At 42.4% G+C, this 26,395-nt stretch overlaps 1 long non-coding RNA gene across 1 annotated transcript in view; it reads left to right on the top strand.

Moving 5' to 3' along the window:
• The first annotated feature begins 3,101 nt into the window (after window positions 1-3,101).
• LOC116744458 overlaps window positions 3,102-26,395 on the top strand; it is a 66,552-nt gene continuing 43,258 nt past the window's right edge. Inside the window, exon 1 of the long non-coding RNA XR_004347046.1 lies at window positions 3,102-3,131. This is a non-coding gene — a long non-coding RNA (uncharacterized LOC116744458). The remainder of the gene's footprint in view (window positions 3,132-26,395) is intronic.

Consider the following 26,395-nt stretch of genomic DNA (forward strand, 5'->3'; position numbering starts at 1 on the left):
GCGAGGCTGGCTACGCTGTCACCTGCAGAGTAGAGACAGCTGTCCTGGCACAGGGGCATGAGGCAGGGATTCAGACACACTCCTGTTGCAGGAGGGGGGACCCCTTCCAGGGCTCTTGGCTAACACTCGGAAATGAACTGTCCAAGGAGACACACGTGCTGATAAAGCAAGAGACTTTACTGGGAAGGGGCACCCGGGTGGAGAGCAGCAGGGTAAGGGAACCCAGGAGAGCTGCTCTGCCACGTGGCTTATAGTCCCGTGTTTTATGGCGATGGAATTAGTCTCCGGGTTCTCTCTGGCCAATCACTCTGACTATAAGTCCTTCCTGGTGGAGCTCGCATCACTCAGCCAAGATGGATTCAAGCGAGGACTCTGGGAGGCTGGTAGGACATATGGACTGGAGTCTCCTCTCTCCTTTTGACCTTTCCTGAATTCTTCCGGTTGGTGGTAGCGAGTTAGTTCCGCATTCCTTACCAGGACCTCCTGTTTAAGAAACTCATGCAAATGGTTACTGTGGTGCCTGGCCAGGATGAGCAGTTTCAGTCAGTGGTTCCCGTAACACTCCCATCTCTCCAGCACCACAGGATGTAGAATGGCGGGACTGGTCTCTCTGCAGCTGTCATTCTTACAGTAACTGTGGGTGTGTGTTTTTCCTGGTTCCTGGTCTGGAGTAACCTTCATATCCTCAGGGCTCATAGGCTTTGAGAAGCTCAAGTCCGTAATAACAGTGATCCTTTTACAGCTCACCTGGCAAACCCAAACTCAGTCTTCCACATTTGGTCCCTCATGGTGCATTTGGAGTGTTAATTAATTTGCCCGTGTTTTACCAATCAGAACTCAATTTTTTTTTCTTTTTTAAAATGTATTTATTTTTGGCTACGATGGGTCTATGTTGCTGCCCTCAGGCTTTCTCTGGTTGTGGCAAGTGGGGTCTACTCTTTGTTGCGGCGCGCGGGCATCTCATTGCGGTGGCTTCTCTTGTTGTGGAGCACAGGCTCTAGGCTGCAGGCTTCAGTAGTTGTTGCACGCGGGCTCAGTAGTTGTGGCTCGCAGACTCTAGAACACAGGCTCAGTAGTTGTGGCACATGAGCTTAGTTGCTCTGCGGCATGTGGGATCTTCCCGGACCAGGGCTCGAACCTGTGTCTCCTGCATTGGCAGGCGGATTCTTAACCACTGTGCCACCAGGGAAGCCCAGAACTCAGATTTTTTGGTTCTTGATCTCAGAGCACTGAGAGACACAGGTATGTCCCAGCCACTCAGAGATACTATTCTGGCCCAGAGCAAAGAACCTGGTCTAAGTGTTGGGTCTTTGCAACGCTGAAGATGCTCCCAGCTCTCCCCACTCTTATCACTGCATCCCTAAGGGCTTCTTCAGCACTGACCATCGCACCAGGAACAAATGTCCTATCACCCAGCGTGGAGCTGGAAGGACTTTATCAGTCCCACACTCTGTCACCCTCAGCCTGTGCCCATCAACCTCCTGGGAAGGCTGCCCATTTGTTGGGACAGCCCAATGATTAGAAAGTGCTTCCAGACAGGGCCTTGAGGCAGCTGGCCTCTTGCAGCTTGAGTCCTGAGGGTCCCACATTTCCCAGCTGCCTAGGGGCAAGCTTGGCATCCCCAGGCTATACCCTACTCCTGGCTTTCTGTGTCTCTCACAGTGGAGCCAGACTGCTGGGGTTCAAATTCTCGCTCTGCACTAGTAAGCGTGCTTTAGCATCTTACTTAGACTTTCCTGTGCCTCAGTTTCCTCATCTGTAACATGGGGCTAGTAAAAGCACTGACCTCACAGTGTTGTGAGGAAGAGGTGAGTGGACCCATGTAAAGTGCTTCAAACCCTGCTGTGGTCGGAAGCCCTCCATAAATACTGACTGTTGATACTTTAACTATTCACAATGCATCATACTCTACCAGGCACATTGATACTCACTCCTTCACACTGTGAAGGGGAAAGATTCGGGGCCCAAGGTGGCTGGGTGTGAAATGCTGAGTCTTTATTTATCCATTCTACCGTCTACAGGCATTTGGATTGCTTCCACGTTTTGGCAACTACAAATATTGCTGCTAGGAACATTCTTGTAGAGGTCCTTTGGTGGACATACCTATGCACTCCTGTTGAGTACCTAGGCTGGGCTGGAAGTGCAGGGTTAAAGGGTATGCATATGTTTAGCTAAATACTGAGAAACAATTTTCCACGGTACTTGGATATGCTTACTGAATTTTGAGAATTCAATATTTGAACCATGAGATTGTATTTCCTGTTTGAATAAAGAAAATTCAGACGTACAACTTGCAAACACCACCAAGTTGCCCAGACATTGCTTGAATTGAGTGTATCAGTTTCCAATTGCTGCTTGTAACAAATGACCACAAACTTAGTGGCATAGAATAACACAGGCTTACTTACAGTTCTGGAGGTCAGAAATCTTAAATAGGTCTTACTGGGCTAAAATCAAAGGCCGTCTTCCTTAAAGAGGTTCTAGAAGAGAATCCACTCCTTGCCTTTTCCAGTTTCCAGAGGCTGCCTGTCTTCCTTGGCTCTTGGCCACGTCACTCTGATTTCTGCTTCTGTGGTCACATCTCCTTCTCTGACTCTGATCCTCCTGCCTCCCTCTTATAAGGACCTAGGTAGTCACACTGGACCTTTCCTGATAATCCAGGATAATCTTTCCATCTCAAGATCCTTAATTTAATCACACCTGCAAAATCCCTTTTGCTATGTAGGGTCACATAGTCACAGGTCCCAGGGATTAGGACGTGACATTTTAGGGAGGGCATTATTCTGTCTCCCACACAGAGGCACACAAGTTTGGTACCTACAGAAAGATTCGTGAAACCCTCTGGGCCACAGATTTGGACCAGCACTGGCTGTGGTGGCTATGAGTGGGCCATCAGGTTCTGGAAAAGAACATAGAAACCAGAATGGCATCTCCAGTTTAGCCAAGCTCCCCATACCCAGTTGGTCTCTGAAGAAGTGGGATGCCAGGTCTTCCCTTATTGGTTACTGAGGTTTCATCTCTTGATATTATTCAATTAATGATTTTGAGCTCTTCTTTTTTGCCAGGTAATGTTCTAAGAGCTTCATGAAGACTAACTCATTTCACACGAACAGAAACAACCACATCACAAGGTATGTAGTACTATTATTTCCACTGTATAAATGAGGCTACTGGGGCACAGAGAAGTTAAGGAACATTCCCAAAGTCACACAGCTAGGAAATGACAGAGCTGGGATTCAAAACCTAGCTTTGAAAGGGCTACAGTCCTCTGTAGTGAGGCCGGCATCATTATACAGCATTCCCACCCTAGGCCCACGCTCTCCTTTCCTGGAGCACACAACCCTCCACCACCAGTGATACTTCTAAGTGGGCAATGTCATCTTCAGCTGGTTTTCCCTCCCAGAGACTTGGTCAGAGAGGCTTGGGGGAGGAGAGAGAGCCACCTTGTGGTGAGAGTGGGAATCTAAGAACCTGGGCCCAGTTCTCCATATGTGTACTCCACCTGACCAGTCCTGCATTCTGGCATTTCGTGTCTTGAAAGTACCAACATACCAGTCATTTATTCTATTCTATTTATTTAAAATTTTAAAAATTTAAACTTTTTATTGCAGTATAACTTAGAGGACAAAGTGTGCAGCTTGATGCATTTATATTTGTATACATATGTGTTCATTCATGTCACTGCCACCTAGGTCCAGATATAGAACATTCTAATCATTCCAGAAGGTTCCCTCGTGCCCTCTTCCAGTCAGTACCACCCAGGGGTGACCACTTTCTGATTTCTCTCACCCTGGTCTTTCTCCTTACATAAAAGGAATCATTCAATTATGTACTCTTTTGTCTTCTTTCACTCAACATTGTGTTGTGAGATTCAGCCATGTTGTTGCATGTAGCAGTATTGTTATTTTTTTAATTGCTGTGAAGGGAATTCCCTGGTGGTAGTTAGGACTCGGCGCTTTCAGTGCTGTGGCCCGGGTTCGATCCCTGGTCGGGGGAACTAAGATCCCGTGAGCGGCACGGTACAGCCAAAAAAAAATATTGCTGTGAAGCATTTCATCTTATGAACGTACCACCCTTATTTACCCAAGTCTATTGTTGATGGACATGTGGGTTTTTTCCAGTTTTTAGCTATTATGAATAAGAGCATCCTTGTCTATGGAGATATGCACTCATTTTTCTTGGGTATATACCCAGATGTGGAATTAACGAGGTCATCGGGCAAACGTATGTTAGTCTCAGTAGGTACTGCCAAACATTTTTTTTCAAAGTGGGTACTGGTATTTTTCAACTCCACCATATAATTTTTTTTTTTTTTTTTTTTTTTGCTGAGCCATACAGCATGCAGGATCTTAGTTTCCTGGACCAGGGATAGAACCAGTGCCCCCTGCAGTGGAAGTGCTGAGTCTTAACCCCTGGACCTCCAGGGAAGTCTCCTATTATTTCTGTCTTTGAAAATGAGTCAGGAATCTGAGTCATTTGTCTTGAGACATGCTGAGAAAATCAAAACACTGCATTAAACGTTTGTCTTGAACAAAGTCTGCTCATTTCTGACTAGTTCCTTCCCTTGTTTGGAAAGCCGCCAAGGTAATTTATTGTTGTTTTAATTTGCATTTCCTGGGTTCCCAGGGAGGGAAATTGAGCATATTTTCCAGTCTGCTAGCACACTAGATCATTTATGGGTAATGCCATTGTCTGAAGACCTGGGTCCACCACTGAGGGGCACCACCCCAGAGGCACCCTTCACAGTGTTCTGCTCCACGGTACGTCATTTACATGCACCGCTGTAGACTGCAGTGCTAAGGCCCTGCCTCTCTTCTGCTAGGATAATTTTTTAAAAATTCAAACTTGCTTTCCCAAGTATCCCATCTGGATTTAGCACCTAAATTTGAACACTGGAGGAATAGTGAAGTGGCCGAGGACACCGTAGGGAAGACAATAGTGACCAAAGTCATTGGATAAATATTTACTGAGTACCTATTCTGTTCCAGGCACTGTTCCAGTCACTCGGGCTACCTCAGGGACAGAATAGACAGAAATCCCTGCTCATGTGGGACTTGTTTTCTAAGGAGGGAGACACTAAATACTGTAAAGGTTGACATATGATGGCGATGAGTGCAAAGGAGAGAAAACAGGTGGGGAAGAGGGAGTGCCTGGGTTGGGGAAGATGGTTGCAGTTTTATATAGGGTGGTCAGCGAAGGTCTCCTTGAGAAGGGGACATTTGTGTGAAGACCTGAAGAAGGCACCAGAAGGAACAGCAAATTTGAGGTAGGAGTGTGCCTGGTGCCTTAGCAGAACAGGAAGGAGGTCAGTGTGGCTGGAGTAGAGGGGGTAGAGGGGCCCAAGGCATGTGTCTTAGGGGAAGGGGTCAGAGAGAAAGGGGTTGGTATAGAGAGTGTAGGACCTTGTAGGCCGTTGTAAGAACTTTGACTTTGACTCTTAGCCTTTTTTTTTTTTTGGCCTCACTGCGCAGCTTGGGGGATCTTAGTTCCCCGACCAGGGATAGAACCTGGGCTTCAGCAGTGAAAGTGCCAAGTCCTCACCCCTGGACCGCCAGGGAATTCTCTAGACTTATTTTTAAAAAGGATCTCTCTGGCTGCTGTGTTGAGAATAGAAGGGGATTGGGGAAGAGCAAAGGTTGAAACATAGAGACCATTGCAATAACCAAGGTGGGAAAATGTGGTGGCTTGGACCAGGGAAGTAGCAGTGGAGGTCATGAGAAATGGTCAGATTCTAGAGGAAATTTGAAGGTTTGGTATGCTAATAGGGTAGGAGAGGAAGATCAAGCATAGCTCCAATGATGTGGTTTGAGTAGCACACTTAAAAAAACTCTTGGGGGGCTTCCCTGGTGGCACAGTGGTTGGGAGTCCACCTGCCGATGCAGGGGACGTGGGTTCGTGCCCTGGTCCGGTAGGATCCCACGTGCCGTGGAGCGGCTGGGCCCGTGAGCCATGGCCGCTGAGCCTGCGCGTCCAGAGCCTGTGCTCCGCAATGGGAGAGGCCACAGCAGTGAGAGGCCCGCGTACCGCAGAAAAACCCAAAAAAACTCTTGGGGACCTACCTGGTGGCACAGGGAACAATCCACCTGGTTGAGAATCTGCTAGCCGATGCGGGGGACGTGTGTTCGAGCCCCGGCCCAAGAAGATCCCACATGCCGCGGAGCAACTAAGCCCGTGCGCCACAACTACTGAGCCCGTGCACCTAGAGCCCGTGCTCCGCAGCAAGAGAAGCCACTGCCATGAGAAACTCGCGCACCAGGACGAAGAGCAGACCCCGCTCACCGCAACTAGAGAAAGCCTGTGCGCAGCAACAAAGACCCAACGCAGCCAAAAATAAATAAATAAAATAAATAAATTTATTTTAAAAAAAAAAGTAACTCTCAACTTAAAAAAAAAAGTTTTATTTTCGACGATTTCAAACATATACATAAGTAGACAAAAATAGTATAGGAAACCCTATGTAGCTACCAATGGGCTTCAACAATTTTCAACTTATGGTCGTTGTTATTTCTTCAATGCCCCCACCTCTCTCCATCCCATATTACATTGAAGCAAATCTCAGACTTTGTTTCATGAAATTTGTAAATCCTTCAGTGTATTTCTTCAAAAATATGTCCCCCCCCCCTTTTTTTGTTTTTTTAAATTGAAGTATAGTTGATTTACAATATGTTAATTTCTGCTGTACAGCAAAGTGATTCAGTTATACATATATATATGCACGTTATTTTTTATATTCTTTTACATTGTGGTTTATCACAGGATATTGAATATAGTTCCCTGTGCTATACAGTAGGACCTTGTTGTTTATCCATCCTGTATATAATAGTTTGCATCTGCTAATCCCAAACTCCTAATCCATCCCTTCCCAAACCCCCTCCCCCTTAGCAGCTACACGTCTGTTCTCTGTGTCTGTGAGTCTGTTTCTGTTTCATAGATAGGTTCATTTGTGTCATATTTTAGATTCCACATGTAAGTGACATCACATGATGTTTGTCTTTCTCTTTCTGACTTACTTTACTTAGTATGATAATCTCTAGGTCCATCTATGTTGCTGTAAATGACATTATTTCATTCTTTTTTATGGCTGATATTCCATGGTATATATATACACCACATCTTCTTTATCCATTCATCTGTCAATGGACAGTTAGGTTTCTTCCATGTCTTGGCTATTGTAAATAGTGCTGCTATGAATTTTGGGGTGCATGTATCTTTTTGAATTACAGTTTTGTCCAGATATGTTAAGCCCCCCCTTTTAAATAAACATGCCAGAAAAATATTATTATACCTGTTAACAGTTGGCTCTCACAAAGACCACAGAATGTCAGTAGTGCCACAAAGGGGAAAATTAAGTAAGGCTACTTGAGATGGGTTTTTCAAAGCAAGGAAATGGATAAGATTAAGCAACGATTATGGCACAATAATGCAGGGTTGGTGAACACAACGAAACAATAGTCTTCAAACAAGCCTTGATAAGCAAACTGTAGTGTAATAAGTGAGCAATCTGTAATCCTGAAAGCGGAGCTGTTTGCCCAGGTGAACAAACTGTTTGCTTAGATAAATTGGTTCGCATGCATTTCCGGGGGTAAATAATGAATTATTTATTCTTTTTCAGACTTATCCTTCTAGGCAAGACTTTCTTGGAACAAACCATTAAGTCATGTTGAAATGCATAGTTTCCGTTCTCATGTCTAATAGAATTTAAAATACCTCGTATGGTTAAATAGCCAATCAATGAATAGATTTCCTTACCTGTCTCATGAAAATATCTTTTCTTGTTTTTTCAAGTCAGGATCCAAGTGAGGTTTACACATTGCACTTGATTTTGTGTGTTTAAGTCTCTTTGAAGCTGTAGCTTCCTTCCTGTCTCGTTTTATTCCACTAAAATTAACTTTTGACAAAGCTAGGTCACTGTCTTTCAGAGTTCCTGCAGTCTGGATTTCACTGATCGTATCCCTGTGGTGTCATTTAACATGCTCCTTTGCCCCACAAATCCCCTTTTACTTTGTAGTTAGAACTACTGATCTAAGCTGTTCAGCCTAAATAACTATGGCAAACAGTGGGAAGATGGCAGAGTAAGAAGCACTAGGAATCTGTCTCCCCACCTGGACAACAGTTGCACTGGCAGTGTCTGTCTGATATAACTGTTTTGGAACTCTGGAGTCTGTTGAAGGCTTAACAACTTCCAGAGGAAAGCTTGATGGTAAATTGCGGTTCATTTCAGTCAATCTCATCTCTCAGCACAGTAGAAGCTACCCATCCAACACCCCCAGCCGTGTGACAGGCTGCTATGTTGTGTTCCAGGAGCAATTTGCATGCAGCTTGTGGGAGCTAGAGGGCAGCAAGGACCCTGTCCTCCAAATGTCAGGGATCTGTGCTCTGATCACTGATTGCCGCTTTTTTTTTTTTTTTTTTTTTTTTCGGTACGCGGGCCTCTCACTGTTATGGCCTCTCCCGTTGCGGAGCACAGGCTCCGGACGCGCAGGCTCAGCGGCCATAGCTCACGGGCCCAGCAGCTTCGCGGCATGTGGGATCTTCCCGGACCGGAGCACGAATCCGTGTCGCCTGCCGGACTCTCAACCACTGTGCCACCAGGGAAGCCCTGATTGCCGCCTTTGATCGCAGACAAAGAGGTGGGCAGCTGAGGTTGTTGCACCTTCCCCCATTGTTGTAAGCCCCTCTCTCTCCAGCTAAACTGACTTCCAGGTGACTTACCTGGCTGGTACCTTTTCTCCCCCATTCATTTTTACTTTTTCCTCTTTTGAGAGCCAGACATTAAAAACAAGGACGTTGAAAAACAACTACACATATGGGGAAAATTAGGAAGCGACAGTGCATATCCAAGAAGAGGCTCAGAAAAGACCTGAGAAGAACTTAAGTTTACACCTCAGGCTGATCCTCTGCACAGAGACAGCCTACAACAATCAAAAAAAAACCCAACAGGGCTTCTCTGGTGGCGCAGTGGTTGAGAGTCCGCCTGCCGATGCAGGGGACACAGGTTCGTGCCCCGGTCCGGGAAGATCCCACATGCCGCGGAATGGCTGGGCCTGTGAGCCATGGCTGCTGAGCCTGCGCGTCCGGAGCCTGTGCTCTGCGACAGGAGAGGCCACAACAGTGAGAGGCCCGCATACGGCAAAAAAAAAAAAAGTAAAAAAAAACCCAACAACCTGAAACTTCCATGAAAACAATAAAAACAACAAACCCTGGGGGAGGGGAAGAATCTGATGTCCAGAATTACCACTTCCTTAGATTCAAATGTCCAGTGTTCAACCAAAAAAAAATCACAAGGCATACAAAGAAACAGGAAAGTATGGCCATTCAAAGGAAAAAAAAATTAACAGTAACTGTCCTTGAAAAAGACCTAATGGCAGATATATTAGACAAAGACTTTAGAACAACTGTCTTAAAATTCTCAAAGAACTAAAGGAAGATATGGAGAAAGTCAAGAAGACAATGTGTGAACAAAATGAAAATATCAATAAAGGGATAGAAAACCTAAAAAGAAACCAAAAAGAAATTCTGGAGCTGAAAGGTACAATAACTGAAGTGAAAAATTCAGTTGAGGGATTCAAAGGCAGACTTGAGCAGGCAAAAGAAAGAATTAGTGGGCTTGAATATAAATAATGGAAATTATCAAGTATGAGATACAGAAAAAAAGATTGAAGAAAAGTGAGCACAGCCTAAGGGTCCTGTGGGATACCATCAAGTAAACCAACACACGAATCATGGGTGTCCTAGAAAACGGAGAGAGAGAGAGAGAGCACAGTGAGAGAATATTTGAAGAAATAATGGTTGAAAAATCCCCAAATTTCATGAAAGACATGAATATAAATATCCAGAAAGTTCAACAAACTCCAGGTAACATGAACTCAGAAAGAGCTGCCCTGAGACACATTATAATCAAACTTTCAAAAGACAAAGAGAGAATCTTGAAAGCAGCAAGAGAGAAGCAAATCATCACATACAAAGGATGCTCAATAAGATATCCAGAAAATTACTCATCAGAAACTTTGGAGGCCAGAAGACAGAGGGTCAAAGGGCTGAAAGGAAAAAAACCTGTCAACTAAGAATTCTATACCCAGCAAAATTGTCCTTCAAAAGTGAGGGAGAAGTTAAGACATTCCCACATAAATGAAAGCTGAGGGAGTTCCTGACCACTAGACCTGCCTGCAAGAAATGCTCAAGTGAGTCCTGCAGAGTAGAATTAAGACACTAGATAGTAACTTGAAGCTGTATGGAGAAATAAAGATCTCAATAAAGGTAAATACATGGGCAATTATAAAAGCTAGTATTGTAACAATGGTTTGTAACTGTGCTTTTTGTTTTCTACATGATTTAAGGAACTAATACATTTAAAGAGTAAAACCCCAATTATTAGTAAAAGCTAGTATAACTGTAACTTTGGTTTGTAACTCTAAGTCTTGTTTTCTACCTTATTGAAGAGACTAATCCATTACAAATAATTATTCGTTTATTTAGGGGGCACACAATATTTCAATATGTAATATTGTGACATTAATAACCTAAAGGGGGTGGGGATGGAGCTGTAAATGAACAGAGTTTTGTGTGTTATTGAAGATAAGGTGGTATAAATGCAAATTAGAGTGTTATAACTTTAGGGAGTTAAATGTAATCCCATGGTAACCACAAAGAAAACAGCTATGGAATATACACAAAAGGAAATGTGAAAGGAATTTAAACATTTTACTACAAAAAATCAACTAAACACAAAAGAGGACAGTAATGCAGGAAATGAGGGACAAAAAAGCTAAAGAGCATACAGAAAACAAATAGCACAATGACGGAAGCATGTCCCTCCTTATCAGTAATTACTTTAATTGTAAATGATTAAACTCTCCAATCAAAAGATAGAGATTGGTAGAATGGGTAAAAATATATGATCCAACTGTATGCTGTCTACAAGACACTCACTTGAGATCCAAAGACACAAACAGGTTGACAGTGAAAGGATGGAAAAAGATATTTCATGCAAACAGTAAAAGGGAGTGGGGATGGCTATATGGTATCAGACAAAATAGACTTTAAATCAAAAGTTTATAAGAGACAAAGAAGGACATTATATGTTAATAAACGGTTTACTACAGCAAGAAGATATAAAATTATAACATATGCACACCTAATGACCAACTATCAAAATATATAAAGCAAAAATTGAAAGGAGAAATAGTAATAGTTGGAGATTTCAATACTCCATTCATGCTAATGGATAGAACAACTAGACAGTGGATAAGTAAGGAAATAGAGGACTTAACACACAAAAAAACAACTAACTCTAACAGACGTATACAGAGCGCTCTACCCAACAACAATAGAATACACGTTATTCTCAAGTGTACATGGGACACTTTCCAGGATAGACCATAAGTTAGGTGGCAAATGAAGTCTCAACAGATTTAAAATAAAGATACGTACAAAGTATTTTTCTTATCTGACCATAATGGGATGAAGTTAGAAATTAATCACAAAAGGAAAACTGGAAAATTCACCAAGTTGTGGAAATTAAACAACACTTTCAAACAAGCAATAATTCAAAGAAGAAATCATGGGGAAAATTAGAAGTAGTGGAAGCAATACTAAGGGGGAAATTTATAGCTATAAATGCTTACATTAAAAAATAAGAAAGATACTAAATCAACAATCGAACTTTACAACTTAAGGAACTAGAAAAAGAAGAGCAGACAAGCCCAAAGCTAACAGAAAGAAGGAAATAATAAATATTAGAGCAGAGATAAACAAAATAGAGAATAGAAAACAATAGAGAAGACCAATGAAACCAAAAGTTGGTTCTTCTAAAAGGTCAACAAAATTAACAAACCTTTACCTAGGTGGACTAAGAAAAAAGAGACTTAATTTATTAAAATCAGAAATGAAACTGGGGTTATTACTACCGATTCTACAGAAAGGATTATAAGAGAGTATTGTGAACAATTGTACCCTAACTAATTGGGTAACCTAGATGAAACGGACAAATTCCTACAAACACAAAACCTACCAAGACTAAATCATAAAGAAAGAGAAAATTTGAAAAGACCTGTAACTAGTCAAGAGATTGAATCAGCAATAAGAAAGATCTCTCAACAAAGAAAACCCTTGACCTGATGGCTTCACTGGTCAATTCTACCAAATGTTTAAAAAAGAACGAATACCAGTTCTTCTCAGACTTTTCCCAAAAAAATTGAAGAGGAGGGAACACTTTCTAACACATTCTGTGAGACCAGCATTAATCAGATACCAAAGCCAGACAAAGATACTATAAGAAAAGAAGACTACAGGCCAATATCCTTATGAACATTGATTCAAAAATCCTCAAGAAAATGCTAGCAACATAATTTATCAGCATATTAAAAGGACTATAAACCAAGGCCAAGTATGAGATTTATTCCTAGAATGTAAGGATGGTTCACCAAATGAAAGTCGATCAATGTAATATACCACATCAACAGAATGAAAGAAAAAATAAACACACATGATCATCTTAATGCAGGAAAAGCATTTGACAAAATTCAACATCCTTTCATGATAAAACACTCAACAAACTAGGAATAGAAGGAAACTACCTCAACATAATTAAAGTCATATATGAAAAATCCACAGTGCCATAGTCAATGGTGAAAGACTGAAAGCATTTCCTGTAAGATCAGGAACAAGGCAAGAATGTCTGTTCTCACTGCTTCTATTCAATATGGTACTAGGGAAGTTCTAGCAGACCAGTTAGGCAAGAGAAAGAAATGAAAGACATCCAAATTGGAAAGGAAGAAGTAAAATTATCTCTATTTGCATATATGATCTTGTATGTAGAACACCCTAAAGATTACACACACAAAAAAAACTTTCAAAAAAAAAAAAAACCTTTCAGAGCTAACAAATGAATTCAGCAAAGTAGCAGGATACAAATTCAACACACAAAAGTCAGTTTCATTTCTATACGTGAACAGTGAACAATCTGAAAAGGAAATTACAAAAACAGTTCTATTTATAATAGCATCAAAAAGAATAAAATACTTAGGAATTAACCAAGAAAGTGAAGGATTTGTACAATGAAAATAACAGAACATCGCTGAAAGAAATTAAAGAATGCTCTTGGCATTCCTTGGCTTATAGCTGCACCACTCCAGTCTCTGCCTCCATCTTCACATGGCTTTCTTCTGTGTGTGTGTGTGTGTGTGTGTGTGTGTGTGTCCCCTCTCCTCCCCTTATAAAGATACCAGTCATTGGATTTAGGGCCTACTGTAATATTCAGTATGACCTTACTTAACTGATTATGTCTGCAAAGAACTTATTTCCAAATAAGGTCACATTTTGAGGTTCTGAGTAGACAAGAATTTTGGGGGGACACTATTCAACCCCACACAGCTACCTTGAGCAACTACTAATATCAAACTCATTTATGAATCCCTCCAGAATCACAACTTGGACTATTTGAAAGAGAGAGAGAGAGAATGCATTTCACTGCCGGGAAATATTTCATTATGCAATAACTTTCGGTGTTCTTTCATCTGAGAGGAAAATTCCTCTTTTCTCTTACGTAAGTGCTTCTGTCACTCAACTCCTTCCCATCCTCCAAAGCTTGACAGAGTGTTTATCTCTGGCTTTGATAATGGTGCAACTCACAGGACTTTATGATATTTGTTTCAAAAACATAGGGCAAGGGCTGTGGAGAAGTATTTCTCTGAGGCCTGACTTAGGGTTTTGGATTGTCCTGAACCATTGCTGAGTGCCAGATCTGTGTGTGTGTGTGTGTGTGTGTGTGTGTGTGTGTGTGGTGTGTGTGATGTGTGTGACACTCTAAAATGTGCCCTCTTGCCTAAGTCTTGCCCAAGAAAATTGTGAATGCTATTCTAAATTTAAAAAGCTAAAGAGGCATAGCAACCAAATGCAGTGCATGGACCTAGATTGCCTTTTAGTTAAAACACAAATAAGCTTCAGAAGACATTCTTGGAACATTTGGGAATGTTCAAACAAAGATACATATTCAATGATATTATGAAACTATTGTTAACTTTTTGTTATTTTTTAATATGATTATGATAATCTTGTCCTCTCTTGCCATTTTATTTTTATAATGCTTACTGAAAGTGGTTTCTGCTACCAGGGATGGAAAACTTCTTGCAAGTAACAGCCGTATTGTTTTTAAAGTAATGAAAGTGAGATGTACATTTTAATGAAACTTGTGTAGAGATTTGGGTTTCCAGAGACTTAATTTTCTTATATGTGATAATGGTATTGTGTCTCTATAGAGGATTGTCCTTATTCTTGGAAGATGCATGTTGAAATGTGTAGGGGTGAAAAGTCATGATGTCTAAATTTACTTTCAAGGATTCAACAACAGTACAAGTGGCAGGGTGGGGAGGAAGAGAGAGCAAGCAAATATGGCAAAAAGTTAATAATTGTTTGACCTGGGTGGAGAGTATATGGGTATGTGTTGTTCTATTCATTAAACTTTTCTATGTGTATGGAATTTTTTTTTTGGCACGCAGCTTGTGGGATCTTAGTTCCCCAATCAGGGCTTGAACTCGGGCTGTGAACCTAAAACTGCTCTGAAAAAAATAGTCTATTAAAATTTTTAAGGGGAAAAGTAGCAAAAGATTTAGAATTTTTGAGGACTTGATGAGTTCTCAGAGGGTGAACAGAGTTTTGATTGGAATGACCAATCGTCGTTTATGAGATGAGCACATGTGGGCACCATACACCTCCTGATTTTATGTAGTGGGCAATGATGCCTGCCCTCCCAGGCCTGAGATGGGGGTTGAGGTGGGAAACATCCCTCACACATTAATAATAGAGAAGAAACACCTTGAGAATGTAAAGGTTTGTGCTTTTAAAATTTGTTAAAATGTGTTGTACATTGTTACTGAACTTGGAATTGGGTCTGCTCACCCAATGCACAGCAAAGCCAATGTACTGACGCCAGGTTGTGGTGAAGGAAAGTACAGTGTTTATTTGCAGGGCACCAAGCAAGGAGAATGGGCAGCTAGTGCTCAAAAGACCTGAACTCCCTGATGGCTTTCAGGCAAGGTTTGATTTGTTTTTTTTTTTTTTAATTTTTAAATTTTTTATTTTATTGAAGTATAGTTGATTTACAATGTTATGTTAATTTCTTCTGTACAGCAAAGTGACTCAGTTATACATACATACATATATATAATATTATATATTCTTTTCCATTATGGTTTGTCACAGAATACTGAATATAGTTCCCTTTGCTATACAGTAGGACCCTGTTGTTTATCCATCCTATATATAATAGTTTGCATCTGCTAATCCCAACTCCTAATCCATCCCTTCCCAAACCCCCTCCCCCTTAGCAACCAGCAGTCTGTTCTTTTTTTTTTTTTTTTTTTAATTTATTTATTTATTGCGGTACGTGGGCCTCTCACTGTTGTGGCCTCTCCCGTTGCGGAGCACAGGCTCCAGACGCACAGGCTCAGCAGCCATGGCTCACGGGCCTAGCTGCTCCACGGCATGTGGGATCTTCCCGGACCGGGGCACGAACCCGTATCCCCTGCATCGGCAGGCAGACTCTCAACCACTGCGCCACTAGGGAAGCCCCCAGAAGTCTGTTCTTTATATCTGTGAGTCTGTTCCTGTTTCCTAGATATGTTGATTTGTATCTTATTTTAGATTCCACATATAAGGGATATCATATGGTATTCGTCTTTCTCTTTCTGACTTCACTTAGTACAATAATCTCTAGGTCCATCCACGTTGCTGCAGATGGCATTATTTCATTCTTTTTAATGGCTGAGTAGTATTCCATTGTATATATATATACCACATCTTCTTTATCCATTCAACTTTTTTTTTTTTTTTTTTGCGGTACACGGGTCTCTCACTGTTGTGGCCTCTCCCGTTGCGGAGCACAGGCTCCGGACGCACAGGCTCAGCGGCCATGGCTCACGGGCCTAGCCGCTCCGCAGCATGTGGGATCTTCCCGGACCGGGGCACGAACCCGCGTCCCCTGCATCGGCAGGCGGACTCTCAACCACTGCGCCACCAGGGAAGCCCTATCCATTCAACTTTGATGGACATTTAGGTTGTTTCCATGTCTTGGCTATTGTAAGTAGTGCTGCTATAAACATAACGGGTGCATGTATCTTTTCAAATTATAGTTTCTTCTGGGTATATGCCCAGGAGTGGGATTGCTGGGTCATATGGCAACTCTATTTTTAGTTTTTTAAGGAACCTCCATACTGTTTTCCATAGTGGCTGCAACAATTTACTTTCCCACCAACAGTGTAAAAGAGTTCCCTTCTCTCCACACCCTCTCTAGCATTTGTTATTTGTAGACTTCCTAATCATGGCCATTCTGACTGGCATGAGGTGGTACCTCATTGTAGTTTTGATTAGACAAGGGTTTTTAAAGGCAACTTTAGGGATGTGGGTTGCAGGGTACCTGATCAGCTGGTGGACATTCTTCTGATTCGTTGGTAGTGAGGTAACAGGATGTTTGGGGCATCAACATCATCAACCTTCTGGGCTCAGTTAGTCTGGGGTCCATGTGCTTGTAGTTAGCAGTTTCCATCTGGTGAAAGTCTGGTTTCTGTAAAAAACCAGTAATATGCATCAGACATTGTTATCTATGTCCTTTAGCGGGGAACTAAAACTCCTGTGACTCTGCTATATGGCTGACCTATTGTTTAAATTGTTACCAAGTTCCTGGCCGAACAGTTTTTCTTTGTTACTACATGTTCACATTTTCCTAATCATTAACTCTTTTTCTTTTTTTTTTTTGCGGTACGCGGGCCTCTCACTGTTGTGGCCTCTCCCGTTGTGGAGCACAGGCTCCGGACACGCAGGCTCGGCGGCCGTGGCTCACGGGCCCAGCCGCCCCGTGGCATGTGGGATCTTCCCGGACCTTGGCACAAACCCATGTCCCCTGCACTGGCACGCAGACTCTCAACCACTGCGCCACCGGGGAAGCCCCAAGATGCTATTTTTAAAAAAACAATTCTACTGCTAAAAAGCAAGAACAACAACAAAAACTAGCTCAGCTACTTTACTGTGTGACCTTGGGCAAGTTATATCAACTCTCTGAGGCTTCATTTCCTTTTGTATAAAAAAGTTAATAAATAATATCTTGCTCAGAGGATTGCAGTGGGATTGAAAAGTTGAGTATTAAATGGATAATGCCTGTAAAGCTCTTGGCATATTCCTGGCTCATTGTAAGTGTTCTGTAAATGTTAGCTGTTATTGCTGTCACTTTTAGTTCTGTGAGTCAGTGACACCAAATTAAAAGTTCCCCCAGCTGATGGAGGAAAAACTGAATCACGTTCTCTCGCGCTCCTGATTTTGTGTGATGTTTGTGTTTAATCTGTTGACGGAATTGCTAGATTTTCTAATTCTGAGCCCACATTTCTTTCCCTAGAAAAATTCAACTTGGATATGGTATAGTCATCTTTTAATATACTGTGGCATTCTCCTTTTCCTGATGATGTAGTTAGTTATGCAGAAAATCCAGTAGACAGTTTTTGTTTTTAAAGGGAGGTGGAATGAGAGAATTTGTGAAGGTGGCTTTTCTCCCTCTTGGAAACAAAAGAAAGTGAACTTCCTCCAGCTCTTTTGTCTGAATCTGGGTATTTCTCTGCATTTTGTTTCTTGGTTTATTGCTTTTCTCTACATCAAAGGCTTCTCACTAATTTAACAGAATTAGATATCCCGAAATGCCTATTGCTTCCTTCTCTGCACATTCTCTTTTGTGTCGCTTTGTTTCATTCTTTTATTGGCTAATATTTCTTGATTTCAAGAGCGTGTCTTTACCTTTAATCTGGTTAGAATTCTCTGCAGAAGAAATCATCTTTGAAGTGTCTCTTTTCTTTCCCTCGCTTAGGGTCGCTGTCCTGTGACTTGAAGGTCCAAATTCGCTCTCCCCCACCCTTCCCAAGCCTGTTTGATCACAGGTCAAGTAAATACCACTGGAGAAGAAAGGATTTATTTATTGAGCACCTTGTGAGCGTGTAGAATCCCCACCAATATCTTGCAAGGGGAGTTGGCTGCTCCCATTTACAGAAGGGAAAACTGAGGCTCATAAAGGATAATTTGGGGGGGTGCAGGATTGAGTTTGGAACAGATATTCTTACAATTACATCACATTATCTCTTTAGTGGTTGGCATCTCCATGGCTTGAATCCATCCTGAAGGGTAGCATAGTATAGATTTAGGATTTGGAGTCTGATCTTCATTTTCACCTTCAGTAGCTCTTACATCCTGGGAAATTTATTTCACTTTTTCTGAACTTTTGCTCTCTTATATGTAAAATGGTGCTATTTTTAGTCCTTCCACTAAAACTTGGTGAGACTCCATTAGGTGATTCAGTGTAGAGTTCTCACCACAGTGTTGGGTACATAGTTAATATTACAGCTCTTCTCTCTCTCCCGTTTCCTTCCTCTTCCCCCTCCCTCTCCCCTTCCTCTTTCCCCTTTTCTCCATCTCCCCACTTTCCTTGCTCTCACCCTCCTCTTTCCTTTCCATCTCCTCTCCCTTCTCTCCTTCCATCACCCGTCACCTCCTCTTCTCCTTTTATTCCTCATCACTAACCCCCTTTTCACTTTTTTTTAAATTAATTTATTTTTGGCTGAGTTGAGTCTTTGTTGCTGCGCGCGGGCTTTCTCTAGTTGCGGTGAGCGGGAACTACTCTTCGTTGCGGTGCGCGGGCTTCTCACTGCGGTGGCTTCTCTTGCTGCAGAGCACAGGCTCTAGGCATGCGGGCTTCAGTAATTGAGGCTCACGAGCTCTAGAGCGCAGGCTCAGTAGTTGTGGCGCACAGGCTTAGTTGCTCCGCGCATGTGGCATCTTCCCGGACCAGGGCTCGAACCCGTGTCCGCTGCATTGGCAGGCAGATTCTTAACCGCTGTGCCACCAGGGAAGCCCCTTTTCACTTCTTTTATTTTGTGAGGCTGCTAGTTTCCTTGAATAGGAGAAATAGTTAATAGGTGCATTCCTGGAAGGATTAGGTGTGGTTGGTGTTGAGTAGAAAGGAGTAACGGTGGTGCAAGGGAGAGAATATGATCAGCTGAAACAGATCCAACGTCCAATGAAAGTATCAGTGACAGAGTTGACTCAAGTTAAGGCAAGCAGCAAGGATATCTATTTCTTGTGTTAGGATAGGGGTAATAATTAACGAACAAGCATGGTATTTCCTTGAAGATAAGAATGTGTCAGGTCCCATGCATTTGCCAAGGGAAAATGGCAAAAAGGAAACAGGGATAACGCTATAGAATTAGCTTTCCAGTTTTGCATATTATCTATAACTTTTTACTCCTATAATGAGAGGACTAATGTGGAAATCCCACAGTACACACAGTGAACTTGGATCATTCAGGTTTTTTTAAATTAATTAATTAAAAATTTTTTGGCTGCGTTGGTCTTCGTTGCGGTGCGCTGGCTTCTCATTGCTTGGCTTCTCTTGTTGCGGGGCATGGGCTCTAAGCACCTGGGCTTCAGTAGTTGTGGCGCACGGGCTTAGTTGCTCTGCGACATGTGGGATCTTCCCGGACCAGGGATGGAGCCCGTGTACCCTGCATTGGCAGGCGGATTCTTCACCACTGCACCACCAGGGAAATCCCGATCATTCCGTTTTGAAACTCACATCAACCCATAATATTTGCGTTGTCACACTAAAACATTTCTACTGTATTCTCCTCCTAAAAAAAAAATCAAACACTGAAATTCCACTAACCTGAGATCCCCAATGAATCTTTTCCTAGAATCTTTGAGTGTTAAAAATAGCCTCTTGTGGAATTCCCTGGTGTGGTCCAGTGGTTAAGACACCGTACTTTCACTGTGGAGGCCCAGGTTCAATTCCTGGTCAGGGAACTAAGATCCCACAAGGTGTGTTCTGTGGCCAAAGAAAATGAAAACAAAAACAAACAAAACAAAGAAACACCACCTCTTGCTTTCTGTGAAAGCCTGGACTCACTGAGAAATTTATGCCAGGCCTGAGAGATAGAAATAGATATAGAGAGAGATAGAGATGAAGGTGGGGTGTGTGGTGGGGGGAGAAAGAAAAAGGAGAGCTCAGGTGGTTTTTTTCTTTCTTTTTTTAGTGTGGGGTGTGGGAACAGAAACAGTGAGAGTCATGGCAGATACCCAGTGTTAGGAGGAGGATGGAGGTCTGCAGGTTGCCAGAGAAGTGGACCGTTGATTCTATCCCTTACAGTTCAGTAGTACCCGTAGGATCATCAGGGAAATAGCCATACTGTTCTGATCATCTTCTATTCAGCCCACCTGAAACGGTATGAGAGGACCAAATAAACAACACCCAACACTGCACAGTTGAGAATGATAGCAGTATATAAGCCACATATATTCACAGCCTGGGGGAAGAGGACATTGCACACCGCACAGGGCCACCCAGGGGTTGCACTTAGGTGCAGAGTGAATAGACAGGGGCTGTAGGAAGCAGGCTTTGTAGTAATGAGGAGGAGGCGTGACCTGGTTCTCTTAGTTTGATGGAAAAATCCAGTCGTGAAAATTCATGAGGTTGATGCAGGGGGGGTAATATGCATATAGATTAATCCCTGGGAGGTGTCTAGGACTTTGTGATTAGTATCAAGAACATTCAATCTCTAGAAGAGAAGAACTCATTGTCCTGCCGACTGAATGATAGTCCAGGCCGTGGGACACAGTGTAAGCACCGAAGAAACTTCCTTTTATTCTTGTTTTTTAAAAGAGCTTTACCGGGGCTTCCCTGGTGGCGCAGTGGTTGAGAGCCCGCCTGCCGTTGCAGGGGACACGGGTTCGTGCCCCGGTCCGGGAAGATCCCACATGCCGCGGAGCGGCTGGGCCTGTGAGCCATGGCCGCTGAGCCTGCGCGTCCGGAGCCTGTGCTCCACAACGGGAGAGGCCACAACAGTGACAGGCCCGCGTATCGCAAAAAAAAAAAAAAAAAAAGAGCTTTACCGAAGTATCATTTGCGTACTGCTCAAAAATCCACCTGTTTGGTGTATACAGAGCATTGCAGAAAGAAATTAAGAAGCCCTAAATCAATGGAAAGGCATTCCATGTTCATGGATGAGGAGACAACATTGTTAAGATGACAATACTCCCCAAGTTGATCTTGTTATTATTTCTGCTGCTTTCTCTCTTCTCCTTCTGGTAGTCCCGTGTTTGTACGTTGCTAAACCTGATAGTGTCCCACAGGTCCCTGATGCCCCGTTGAATTTTCTTCATTCTTTTTCTTTCTTTTCTTCAGATTGGTTAAAACTCTACTGATCTAGCACCGAGTTCATTGATTCTTTTGCTGGCTCAGATCTGCTGTTGGGCCCCTCTAGTGAGTTTTTTAAATTTTTGTTATTATACTTTCAAACTCCAGAATTTCCATTTGGTCCTTGTGAAAAAAACAATTTCTAACTCTCTCTTGATATTCTCTATCTGATGGATCAATATCATCAAACTTTCTTTTAAATCTATGGCATGGCTTGTTTTTAGTTCTTTGAACATATTCATAATACACTCTTTGGAGTCTTTGTCTGGTAAGTCTACCATCTAAACCTCTGAAAGACAGTTTCTACTGACTGCTTTTTTTCCTGTGTAAAGTACCCTTTTCTGTTTCTTGGCATATCTTGTAACTTTTTGTTGAAATTGGACATTTTATTTTTAACTTTTAAAAATATTGAGGTATAGTTGATGTACAATATTATATGAGTTTCACGTATACAACATAGTGATTTACAATTTTTAAAAGTTATACTTCATTCATAGTTATTATAAACTAGTGGCTATATTCCCTGTGTATACATAGTAGTTTGTGCCTCTTAATCCTCTGACCCTGTTTTGTCCTTCCCTCTCCCCACTGGTAACACTAATTTGTTCTCTGTATCTGTGAATCTGCTTCTTCTTTGTGATATTCAGTAGTGTGCTTTATTTTTTATTTTTAAAATTATTTATTTATTTATTTTGGCTGTGGTAAATAAATAAATTTATTTATTTTGGCATCATGTGGGATCTTAGTTCCCTGACCAGGGATCGAACCCCTGCCCCCTGCAGTGGAAGTGCCAAGTCCCAACCACTGGACTGCCAGGGAATTCCCTCTTAGCTCACTTATTTTTTTAAAGGTAATGGGGACTCCTGGGATGGTGGAGTTGTTAATATATTTTAATATGTTTTGTTTATTTGGTTGCGCCGGCTCTTAGTTGCGGCAGCCAGGCTCCTCAGTTGCAGCATGCATGTGCGATCTAGTTACCTGAGCAGGGATCAAACCGGGGCCTCCTGCATTGGTAGCATGGAATCTTAACCACTGTGCCAGCAGGGAAGTCCCTTAGCTCACTTTTAAATTGGGTTATTTGTCATTTTATTATTGAGGTGTCAAAGTGCTTTATATATTCTAGATACAAGTTCCTTATCTGACACCTGACCTGCAAATACTTTTCTCCCATTCTGGCAGTTTTCATTTTCTGAAAATTAAAGTATAAATTTTGATAAGGTCCAATCTGTAAACAGCTTCTTTTGTCATTTGTCCTTTTAGTGTTATAAATAAGAACTAATTTCTTAACCCAAGGTCTTAAAGATTTACTCGTATTTTCTTCTAAGAATTTTATAATATCAGCTCTTAAAATTAAGTGTATGACCCATTTTGACTTAACTTTTGCATATGGTGTGAAATGAGGTATCCAACTTCTTTATTTTGCATGCAGATATGCTTGTTTCAGCACCATTTGTTGCAAAGATTATTCTTGCCCCATTGAACTATCTTAACATGTTGTTGAAGATCAACTGCAAATGTGAAGGATTAGTTCTGGACTTTCAATTAGAGTTCAGTGACCTAAAAAATAAATAATAATTATAAGGTTCATTTTTTTCTTTTTTTAAATTGGAGTATTGTTGCTTTACAATGTTGTATTAGTTTCTGCTGTACAGCAAAGTGAATCAGCCATATGTATACATATATCCCCTCTTTTTTAGATTTCCTTCCCATTTAGGTCACCACAGATCATTGAGTAGAGTTCCCTGTGCTATACAGTAGGTTCTCATTAGTTACTTATTTTATACATAGTAGTGTATATATGTCAATCCCAATCCCCCAGTTCATCTAAGGTTCATTTTTTTTCTATAAATTATTTTCCATTTTTTCTTTGTCATAGCAGGTGATATTGAATATGTCAGTTATTTAGCATGTATTGTCTGAAATGTGGTAATTTTTTTGTTTGTTTTTGGTAGAAGCATCTCTAGAGATTGGTTTTAAATCTTTTTCTGCCGATGCTTTAGTAAAAGGCTAAAGATTTATACAGTCTGAGAACCTGCCATTTCTCCCACTTCCTCCTCCATTTCTCTGCCAATGCTTTAGACTTTTCAGCATTCTTCAACTAGGAATGCATGTGTGCGTGCATTGTGCAGGCGTGTGTGTGTGTGTGTGTGTGTAATCTTGCCCTTTTTCAGTTGTGTAAATTCAGTGCCATGAACAAGTATGTGGGGACTTCCCTGGTGGCTCAGTGGTTAAGAATCTGCCTGCCAACACAGGGACACGGGTTCGAGCCCTGGTCCGGGAAGATCCCACATGCTGCGGAGCAACTAAGCCCGTGTGCCACAACTACTGAGCCTGTGCTCTAAAGGCGGCAAGCCACAGCTACTGAGCCTGCGCTCTAGAGCCCATGAGCCACAACTACTGAGCCCACGTGCCTAGAGCCCGTGCTCGGCAACAAGAGAAGCCACCGCAATGAGAAATCCACGCACCACAACGAAGAGCCAACACAGCCATAAATAAACTAATTAATTAATTAATTAAAAAAAAAAAACCAAGTATGTGAAGGCTTTGGGATTACATTTCCCCCCAGGGTAATATTTCCTTATAATCTGTTCAGAGAGTCAAAAATGAAAACTTCTTTGGAACCACGAGAGACGATTTTCTGGTCCCCATTAACTGCATAGCCCTTACAGTGTCCTGGTTTCCTTTTATTTATTTATTTTTATTAAATTTTTTTAATTAAAAAAAATTTAATTTAAATATTGATTTTTAGGTCCTGGTTTCAAGTGAGGCTCTGCGTTACTGGCTTTAAATCACAGGGGACAAATATTGTACCTCCTCCCTGCGCGGTGATTAAAAGTCTGTGTATCTCTTCCCCAGATGGTGACTGAAAGTCCATCACCAGGTCCCATGGATTTATTAGATAGGCACTGGGTGTTTCTGACCAGGATAAAATTTAGTGATGAGTCTTTGAGGCACTTCATTATTTCTGACACCTGTGAATTTAACCTTCTTTGAATGAGGCCCAGTTAGTGAGGGAAATGATATTCTTCTAAAATTCCTGTTTGTTTTAAAAAGGAGAGTAGTCCTTTAGAAAAATGCCAAGGATGTGTTGGATTCCGTACTTAGGACTGAGGCCAGGGCAAACGCAGTCCATCCTGTCCTCCCCAAATTACAGTCCCCCAGGGAAGATGGACAGTTTAATTGTAAGTAAAGAAAGGATGAACTGGAAAGACACGATCGGGACTCCTTATACTGGGGAGTCAGAGAATAGCTCCAGGAAGAAATAAAATCTCAGCTAAGTCGGGACGAGACAAATCTTTTATGACAAGGACCAGCCCTCTATACCCTCTGGGACCCTCCTCCCACCCTCACCTCAAGTCCCACCACCGAGGCTTCAGCTGTCAATCAAGCCCCCAGGAGGACAATTGTGATGTGTACTTTTTTAAAAAAATTTTTTAACATCTTTGTTAGTGTGATGTGTATTGATGTTCCATCAGGACCCCGAGGAAGGGAAGGGAAGACAAGAACATCCTGACTGATTAACCTGAGCACGCTGAGACCCTCCCATTTGATACATAGGTTTCTTTGTAGGGGGAAAAAAAAAAAAGACCACACCTGCAGAGAAAGTGGTTTATCGATTGGATCCCCACACAGCGGGAACACGGTGGAGATGCAGGGAAAGGATTTCACCTCTGTCACTCAGAGTATCGCCTTCACGCTTGAGATTTCTTGATTTTCTTCACTGAGGTTTCAGAGGCTTGATTGCATCCATGGCCACGGGTGGATGCGCTGGACAGTAATTGAACACAGTCTTGGGGTCAGCGTTAATGAGTCTGTTTTTCCAGTCAGTCCCATGGAGAGCAAAGGTCTGTTTCTCCTTTGCTCTCTGCTCTTCCCATGTCGACTCCTGCTGTCTCATGCCTGCTCCAAAGACTGTGCTGTCCTCTCTCTGCCCCTCTCTCACCTTCTCTTGCCACTAATCCTTCCCAGATCCTCTTCCTTGCATTTCTCGTCCTGCAAACTCTCTTGCTTCTTCCCTCTCAGACTCTCCTCTCTCCATCTTTTGCCTTTTGCCTTTGTCGCTTCCTCTCTTTACATCTTTTCTCCCCTCTCTCCTCTTCTTCCTCTGTGCCTCACTCTTCCTCCTGTACATTTCTACCTCATCGTATCTCTCCACCTGCCACATCCTTCCTTCTCACTGTGGCACCTGACCCCACCTCTTTATCCAGCTCTGTCTCTTCCCATCCTCCCCGGACGCTCTTACCTTTTTTATTGCTAGCAATACCTCCAAGCTCTGTCCTGGTCAAAGTTTGGAGAGAGTGAGCACCAACGCCTCCAAAAAATACTCCCAGGGGCTTCCCTGGTGGCGCAGTGGTTGAGAGTCCACCTGCTGATGCAGAGGACACAGGTTCGTGCCCCGGTCCGGGAAGATCCCACATGCCGCGGAGCGGCTGGGCCCGTGAGCCATGGCCGCTGAGCCTGCGCGTCCGGAGCCTGTGCTCCGCAGCGGGAGAGGCCACAACAGTGAGAGGCCCGCGTACCGCAAAAAAGAAAAAAAACTACACCCAAGACAGTTAAATCTCCTGTATTCCATATCCCACTATTTTCTGGTTGTACCAAAACCAACCAAACAAGCAAACAAAAAACAACTAGCAAATGATTGTATGCTTTTAAAAAATTACACTTAACAAATGGGATGAGGTAGGATTCCTCTTTCTTTTTTTGGCTGCGTTGAGTCTTTGTTGCTGCGTGCGGGCTTTTCTCTGGTTGCAGCGCGCGCGGGCGGGAGTTACCGGTGCGCGGGCTTCTCATTGCTGTGGCTTCTCTTGTTGCAGAGCTCGGGCTCTAGGCACACGGGCTTCAGTAGTTGTGGCGCACAGGTTTAGTTACTCTGCAAGAGGGACCAGGGCTCGAACCCGTGTTCCCCGCATTGGCAGGCGGATTCTTAACCCCCTGCGCCACCAGGGAAGCCCGGAATTCCTCTTTCTTAAAAATGTTTCTAGAGCTACTAACAACTTGCATTTACAAAGGAGTTGAAAAAAGTATTCCTCTGGAATGTACAAGAAGGGAAACAGGGAGCACTGATAAGGCATGGTATATGATATTAATCAGACTTCTTTTTCTCCTTCTTCATCAGAGCCTGGATTCTCCTTGTTTTTAGTTTCTCCACTTTCTGCAGGTAACTCTTTAGTTTCT

The sequence above is a fragment of the Phocoena sinus genome, chromosome 19, assembly GCF_008692025.1.
Source record: "Phocoena sinus isolate mPhoSin1 chromosome 19, mPhoSin1.pri, whole genome shotgun sequence".
Classification (NCBI taxonomy): domain Eukaryota; kingdom Metazoa; phylum Chordata; class Mammalia; order Artiodactyla; family Phocoenidae; genus Phocoena; species Phocoena sinus.